A 9,360-nucleotide genomic window follows, 5' to 3' on the forward strand; every position below is an offset into this window, starting at 1 on the left:
ACAAAAGAGAAGATTTTGATTAACAATAGTGGCCAACTGCCAACTAACATCCTCAAGCTCATGCAAGGAAAGCAAGTTCACCGCCACTTGGCAGTCAGACTCATAGATAATCTTGTGCCATCCCCACAAACAACACTTTTTCATAGCATATAAAATAACCTAATCCTCCATGAGATTGTTAGCATGGTCACCCTTATGCACTGAGAAAAAGAATTTAACTTCACTAGAACTGCAATGAGCCACTCCCCAATACCAGCAAGGCCTGGCTTCCCTAGGGAAGAACCATCAGTGCTAATTTTCAAAACTCCATGAGGAGGAGTCCAATGCCCCTCCTGATTCACCCATCCTTTCCCCTATTGTTGAGGCTGTTTGGGCACTCTTTGATACCATTGAACTGCAACCCCATCCTGAAGATGAAAACTAGTGGCAGATATGCATTTATTGAGTAGTATAAATTGCGAAAGATTTAAAGGATGCAAATTGACTTGCATACATTATTTACTTGTGCAAAGTTTGTGTGTGAGATTGAAGTGAGATTTGAAGAATTTAAGAAGCATGTAGTCACGTGAAGTCGCTAGAAACCCTAGTATGCAAAATTGAGGTATTTTCTAAATTATTAAGCATAATCTTTCAAGAATGGCAAGACAAGAAGTTTATAATATAAGCAATAGGCCTAGGTACAATTTCAAGAAAAACTCATTTGTTTCTTTACTCGATGACCCCATTGGAGCATTTATGCAAGTTCCAAAAAATGTGAACTAGTGGTAGATATGAATTTATTGTACAGTACAGATTGCAGAAGATTTAAAGGATGAAAATTGACTTGCATACATCATTTGCTTGTGCAAAGTTTGTGTGTGAGATTGAAGTGAGATTTGAAGAATTTAAGAAGCTTGCAATCACGTGAAGTCACCGAAAACCCTAGTACACAAAATTGAGGTATTTTCTAAATTATTACACATAATATTTCAAGAATGGCAAGACAAGAAGTTTATAATATAAGCAATAGGCCTAGGTACAATTTCAAGAAACACCCATTTGTTTCTTAACTCGATGACCCCATTGGAGAATTTTCATGAGTTCTGAAAAATGTTCTTCACATAGAAGATATTGAGGCAATTTAATATAGCAAGATCAACTAGATCCATACCCCCATCTAGCACACACTTCACTTAAATAGTTTCCTGAAGTGAATGTGAGATCTTCCACCAATTATGCATAACACCAATCTAGACATCTTGGAAGATTTGACGATTCCTCTCCAATTAGATATGCCAAAGAATGAAAGATTGGCCAGTAATTCAAGTAGCATGGAGAGTAGAAGACCTGGAGGGAGTATTGCCCAAGTGGGCCCAAACGTCAGGCAAAGAGGAAGCATGCCTACAAGAGAAACCCCAAGCACTCCACCAAAGGTGCCATAACTAAGTAGAAAAGGAGCAATGGAAGAATAGATGGGAGACATACTCCTCCCCATTACCACACAAAACACAATAAGAGGAGCCTTGAAATCCATGTTTACAAAGATTATCCTACATAAGACAATGGTTGTGAGCCACTAACCACATGAAAAAATTACATTTAGACCAATAATTTTTTTCCAAACTTACTTCTACCAAGGGACCTCAACATCCCCAAATAATTGTCTAGTTATCTCATGATGCCCAACAGAGACATGATATTTACAAAACAAGGTACTTCCCTAGAAGCCAAAGCATCTAGTCCTAGCAGAGAGGAACACTCACTAGAGGTCAAAATTTGAGAAAGCTCCTAACAGTCCACCTCTATGCCTCCAATAGGCCAATCAGAAGATTCCTTCCATCTATAACCAATAATAGGTCCCAATTGATAAGAAGTGTTGTATTGAGCTACTTTATCCCATCCAACAACATAAAAATAATTGTTGAGTCTGAAGATGAGGATACATGGATAATATGGATGGAAATCCATCTCAAGCATTAGACCAAAACAAAGACTCAAAGCCTCCCTTACATATCTAGAAAATACCTCTCTTGACTAACAAAGCACCAATCTTCAGAGTATGCTAGATCACAGAGCCATGACCTTCAAGAGGAAGTGCATAAATAGACCAAGGATCAACACCACAAAAATATTTATGGGTGATAATATGAGCCCAAAGTTAATGTTGTCCAGAGCACCATCACCAATAAAGCTTAGCAACCAATGCTTGGCTACTCAAGAGAGTTGATCGAAGACCAAGACCACCATCCTTCTTAGGCTTGCAAAAAATATCCCAGCTAATAAAACTCCATTTAGTGCTATGCAAATTACCACTCCAAAGGAACTTCCAAGAAAAAGCATCAAACTCCTTGAGAAAGTAAATAGGAGTAGCCTGAATCATGCTTCTATAAGTAGGAAGAGCTTGAATAAAATATTGAATAAGAGTAACCCGAGCAACAATATAAAGTCATCTATGAGTCCAATGATTTACCTTTTCTTGAAGCTTGATAATCAATTTTTTTCAAAAAAGTTGTGGCTACCTAGAAACAATAATACGAATGCCAAGATAAGTGAAAGGAAGTGACCTAATCTAAAATCACAAGATATCAACAATCCTTGCTGAATAGAATCAGGAGTGTCATAAAAGTAAATGGAAAATTTGTGTTGATTAAATTTTTGGCTTGAAGCTACCAAATAAATATCTAGAGTATGTTGAAAGGCTTCAATTTCCTTGATCCTAACAAGACCCACAAGAGTAGAATCATCAACAAATTAAATCTGAGAAAAAGTACGTAAACCATTACCCCACTACCAACCCTAAATATAATTTTGGAACACTTGATACTTAATGAATCTACCCAAACCATCAGCTATGATGATTAAAAGGGAGGGGGAGAGAGGGTCACCTTGGAAGAGACCTCTAGAGGCATAAAAAAGATGGGAAGGTTGACCATTAAGAAGAATTGAAAAAGAGGAAGAAGTAACACAACTCATAGTCCAACTCACCTAGTCAGAGCTAAAGCCAAAGGTAAGAAGAATATTTCTTAGGAAACTCCATTTAACTCTATCATAGGCCTTAGCCATATCCAACTTAACAAACATAGATTGCTCCCTTGAACTAGCCATAGAGTGAATATCCTCAATAGTAATAAACACCCCATCCAAAATTTGTCTTCCAATAACAAAACCACCTTGTTCCTTTGAGATAATAATGAGGAGCCACTTTTTAATTCTCCTAGCAATCAACTTAGTAATGACTTTGTAAACCACATTACATAAGGCAATTGGTCTAACAAACTCTAGTTGATTAGCCCCCTCTCTTTTCGGAATAAGAATCAAGAAAGTAGAATTCAATGCCTAAAGTGTCTACTTGCTAAAATAGGATTCCTTAACCACCTCCAACAAATCATGATTAATGATGTCCAAAAATTCTTGAAAGAATTCGATTAGGTAGCCATCAGGACTAGGAGCCTTTCCTTAGACATGCCAAAGACCACCTCCTCTAACTCTTCCAATGAGATTGGTCACATGAGATAATCATTCATTTCCTGGGTAATAAGGGAAGGAATACAAGACAAAATAATATTTTCTTCATTATTAGTAGAAGGAGAGTCCTCAAAGAAGAGGGTAGAAAAATACTGTGTAGCCTCCTAGAACAAAGCTAGCAAGGAAGTCAGTTGGATACCTTGAGAATTAACCAATGAAGAAATATTGCTATGATTCTACCAAGATTGCACAGTTTTATGGAAGAAAGAGTTAGTTTGTGGTGACTGATCAAGAAAGTATTGTACATATAGATCAAAAAAAAATTGGGCCCTATTTTATTAGGATTTTGGACCAACATGTAATTATTAATTATAACCCTAAAACAATAACAATACTTGTATAAAAGGGCTTAGGGTTAGGGATTGTTTCATTGCTGTGATGTAAAAATTGGTTCTTGTGGTGGTATTGAGCTATAAGGGATTATAGATTGTAATAAAGTTGTAATCAATTTTTCATAATAATATTGGACTTGCTAATTAGTAGACGTAGCCCAAGGATTGGGTGAACCATGTTAAATATTAGTGTCTTGTGCTCTTTTTTATGTGATCTATTATTTTTTGATATTGGTTATATTTGCATGTAATTGTTATTTTTGTTTGTGGTTTAATCCTAACAAGTGGTATCAAAGCCTAGTTATTTTTTCAGTTATCCTCTGTAGGAAAGTCTCACGGTTGAGTGGGAGTCTCACAATTTAGTGGGAGCAATGGAAGACAAGGGTAAGCTAAGGGTTGACAGGTTTAATGGGTAGAACTTTCAGTTATGGAAGATGCAAATGGAAGACTATCTTTATCAGAAGGATTTATGGAAGTCATTGGAAGGCAAAACCAAGAATCAAGGATTTATGCCAAATGATGATTGAGATCCTTTGGATAGAAAGACACTTAGAAGCATTCATTTATGCTTGGCACTACCGGTGGCATTTAATATTACAAAATCGAAGATAACAGAAGAGTTGATGCAAACCCTAGTGAAATTGTATGAAAAGCCCTCTACTTCAAACAAGGTATTTCTCATGAAGTGTTTATTTAATATAAAAATGACAAAAGGTGGATCTATTATAGATCATTTAAATGAGTTTAATACTATTACTAGTCAGTTATCTTCTATGGATATCAATTTTGATGAAGAAATTAGGGCTCTCTTGATTTTGTGTTCTTTGCCAGAAAGTTGGAATGGCTTGGTAATGGTTGTGAGTAATTTTGTTCCTAGATCTAGTTTCCTAAAATATGATGATGTGATCCATATTATTTTGAGTGAGGAAACTCATCGGAAAACCTCAAGTGGATCTACATTAGGAAGTTCTTTGAATGCACAAAGCAAAGGCATAATGACTAAGAGAGGAAATAATTTTGAAAATTGTGGAAAATCAAGAGGAAAGTCAAAGGGGAGGAGGTCTCAATCGAGAGGATTGAACGAATACTAGTACTATGGGAAACCAAGGCATAAAAGGAAAGATTGTTGGACTCGAAAGAAAAATGAAGGAGATAAACCAAATGGAGATAAGGAGGCAAATGTGGTAAGTAACAAATTTAAAGAGGATGCTTTGCTTTTGTCTTTAGAAAGTGTTGATGATTCATGAGTTTTAGATTCAGGTGTTTCATTTCATGCTACACCTCTTAGAGGTTATTTCATTGATTATGTCCAAGGGGATTTTGGACTTGTTTATTTGGGGGATAACGAACCTTGTTAGATTGTTGGAAAGAGAAAAGTTTAGATTAAGTTGCAGAATGGGAACCATTGGCTACTGCATGAGGTAAACATTTTCCAAGGCTGAGTAGGAATTTAATTTCAGCAGGGAAACTCGGTGATGAGGGTTGTGTAGTTACTTTTAATGATAAAAATTGGAAAATTTCAAAAGGTTCCCTTGTAGTAGAAAAAGGTGTGAAATTAGGCAACTTATATCTTTTGTACAAGTCATATTGTTCCTTCTACTTTAATTATTTCAGAGAAAAATGATTGTTCAGGAACAATTGTTGCAGTTGAGCAGGGAGAACAAATAGCTGTTGTAAATTCTGATACAGTGTTGTGGCACAACAAACTTGCGCACATGAGTGAGAAAGTTATGAAAGTAATTCATTCAAAGAACATTTTACTAGGTCTTAAATGTGTTAATATGGATTTCTGTGAAACTAATGTGTATGGAAAACAAAAGAGAGTGAGTTTTGTGAAGATAAGGACATAAAATAAAAATGAGAAATTAGAGCTTGTGCATACTCATGTATGGGGACTGAATCAGATATCTTCCCTTGGTGGCTCTCATTATTATGTTACCTTTATTGATGACAAAACTAGAAAAGTATGGATTTATTTCCTTATACAGAAATCTGATGTATTTCAAACTTATTAAGAAATGAAAATGCTTGGTTGAAAATGACATTGGTAATAAATTAAAATGTCTCAGATTTGATAATGATGGTGAGTATTGTAGTCATGAATTTGAAGATTATTGCTCCACTAATGGTATTTATAGACAAAAAACTATTTCAAGGAGTCCACAGGAAAATGGAGTGGGAGAACACATGAACATGACTATAATAGAGTGTGCAAGGAGCATGAGGTTGCATGCTGGGTTGCCCTTACAAATGTGGGTGGAGGCTATCAATACTACTATATATTTGACTAATAAAGGTCCCTCTACTCCTTTGAGTTATGGTATTCTAGAGGAAACATGGATTGGTAAGAAGGTGAGTTATTCTTTTCTCAAAACCTTCAGTTGTGAAGCATTTGTTCACATAGATTCTGCAAATAAAACCAAGATGAAAGCTAAGTCAAAGAAATGTGTATTTGTTGGATATGGAATTAAAGAATTTGGTTATAGGCTTTGAGATTTGTAAAATATAAAATTATAAGAAGCAGGGATGTCATATTCAATGAAAAAGTATTGTACAAAGATCTGTTGCAACAACATGAGAAGAAAGAAGATGATTATGTAGTGCTGGATGATGCTCTAAAAGATGATGTTCCAACCATTCCTCATGATGTGCAACAACCACAACAACAAATACCACACAAACTGGTGAATGGTAGATGGTCAATAAGGCAAATTAGAGCTCTAAAAAGATTTTCTCCCTGTTTGTATTCTATTTTACTTACTGATGTTGGTGAACCTAAATTTTATGATGAAGTTGTGCAAGTGGATACTAAGATTCAGTGGGAGTCTGCAGTGAAAGATGAAATTGACTCTTTACTAAAAAAATAAGACTTTTGATTTATGCAAACGGCCTGTAGGTAAAAGGGCTTTACAAAATAAGTGGGTTTACAGGTTAAAAGAAGAGGATGGAGGTAAGAAAAGATTTAAATCTAGGTTAGTTGTAAAAGTATTTGCACATAAAAAGGTCATTAATTTTGATAAGACATTTTCTCCTATTGTTAAAATGACTTCTATCCTTTTTGTTTTAAGTATTATGGCTATTAAAGATTTGCATTTAGAGCAGCTTGATGTTAAAACAACCTTCCTTCATGGTGATTTGGATGAAGACATATATATGGCTCAACCCCAGGGATTTGAGGTCAAAGGTAAGGAGAACTTGGTGTGCAAATTGAAGAAAAGTTTATATGGCTTGAAGTAAGCTCCTCGGCAATGGTATCTAAAATTTGATAGTCGTATGCATTTGCATGGGTATAGTAGGTGTCATTCAGATCATTGTGTTTACTTTAAGAGGTTGGACGATGATAGCTATATTATTTTATGTTTATATGTTGATAATATGCTTGTAGCTGGGTCTAACATGGATAAGATTAAGGGGTTGAAATGCCAATTAGCACATGCATTTGTCATGAAGGATTTGGGGGCAGCAAAACAAATCCTTGGTATGAAGATTTGTAGAGATAGGAAGAATAGGAAATTGACGTCATCTCAGGTTGATTATGTTGAGAAGGTGTTGCAATGTTTCTCTATGGAGAATGCTAAAGTTGTTAGCCCACCTTTACCTGGTCATTTGAAGCTGACTAAGGAGATGTGTCCCAAGACAAAAGAAGAGGAGGATAAGATGTCCAAGGTACCCTATGCTTCAATTTTAGAAATCTTGATGTATTCTATGGTATTACTAGGCTTGATATTGCACATGCGGTGGGAGTTGTTAACAAGTATATGAGTCATCCAGGAATTGAGCATTGGCATACAGCTAAGGAGATGATACGGCTTCAGTTATTCTTAGAATAATTGGGACACCCTCAGAAGGATAATTATTTGTTTATAGATAGTTAGAGTGTCATTCATTTTGCAAATAATTCAGCTTTGCATTCAAAGACAAAATACATATAGTTGTGGTACCATTTCATTAAGTCAGTTTTGGAGAATAGATAGTTAAAACTAGACAATATACATACAAATGACAATCCAGTAGATATGTTTACAAAGGTAGTAACAAGGGAGAAGCTCAACTCCTCTTCAGCTTTGGTTGGTCTTCTAGACTGAACATGAATAAAAGAATAACAATGTCCAAGGTGGTTTGATCTAGTGGTAGCCCCATGTGGTAGTGGTTTGATCTTAGTGTCTTGTGTTCTTTTCTATATGACCTATTATTTTTTGATATTGGTTACATTTGCAAGTAATCATTATTTCTATCCATGGTTTAATCCTAACAAAAAGAAGTGTTCTTATCACCTTCATGGATCCAATCAACTCTAGCCTTTTGCTTCCAAAAAAATTCCTCTCAAAGTTCCCATTCTTCTAGAACTCTAGAAGCTAGGGATTCAACCCTTCCAAGATCCTCTGAGAAACCTCAATCTTTATTTTGTCTAGTTATGACGTCAAGATCTTCCTAAGCAAGCCTCTTCATAGAGTGAAGGTTTCCAAAACATTGTCTATTCCATATCTTGAGCTGCCTTTTAATATATTGAAGCCTGTTAGAAAATGAAAACATAGCAGTACCATATGCAGGAGCACCATCTCTTTGTATGCACCCTAAAACGTTCACTTAGATTATGGGCCCCATTCTTCAATTTATCAATTTCCTAAATCAATGCATTCCAAAATTTAATTAAATCAATTCAAAACATTTTCCAATTAATTTAATTATTCTAATATTTCTTAAGGTTTGATCATTTCATCAATAATCTTATTTAATTAAAAGAAAATCTCTCTTTTAATTAAATATTTTTATCTTATTAATTAAAATCTCTCTTTTTATTAAATAATCTTATCTTATTTAATTAAAAGAAAATATCATTTTAAATAAATAAAATAATCTTATTTAATTAAAAGAAAAATCTTTCTTTTAATTAAATAGTTTTATCTTATTTAATTAAAGTCTCCATTTTAATTAAATAATCTTATCTTATTTAATTAAAATAAAATCCCTCTTTTAATTAAATAAATAAATCCCCACTTAAAGCGCTCTTTTTTTGATGAAAAAATGAAATAAATCAAACAAATCAAATAAAATCTTATAAAGATTCCTTTTTTTTGCACATATCTCTAAGTGTTGGGCTTTTTCCTCTTACTTGCCTTTTTAGGGATTTATCCCACATTGTTCTTGTGAGAAACTTCCCACTTCCACACTTTCCTTTATAAGGAGCCCTCTCCTTCTCATTTGAATAGATGTTAGTTGTTATAGTATTGTTATGCTACAGGTTTGGAGAGCGATTTTGGAGAAGGAGTTTGAGCTTTAGGGATTGAACATTAGAGCTTCATTGCAACTTCTCTCTTCTTGTCTTCTTCTCTCATGCATCCATGGCTTTCATCATCATGCTTCATCCTTGCATTTTCATATTAACTTAGAGTCATATTTGCTTCATAGATTAATCTTGCATTGTTATTTCTTTTCATATATTATATTTTTTTTTTTTGCATTGCTTTGCATTACTATCATTTAGATTGGCTTGCATATTCATTTGCATACATATTTTGATCTT

Source organism: Cupressus sempervirens, chromosome 1 (assembly GCF_028749045.1).
Source record: "Cupressus sempervirens isolate cs-2001-9-10 chromosome 1, ASM2874904v1, whole genome shotgun sequence".
In the NCBI taxonomy this organism is placed as follows: Eukaryota; Viridiplantae; Streptophyta; class Pinopsida; order Cupressales; family Cupressaceae; genus Cupressus; species Cupressus sempervirens.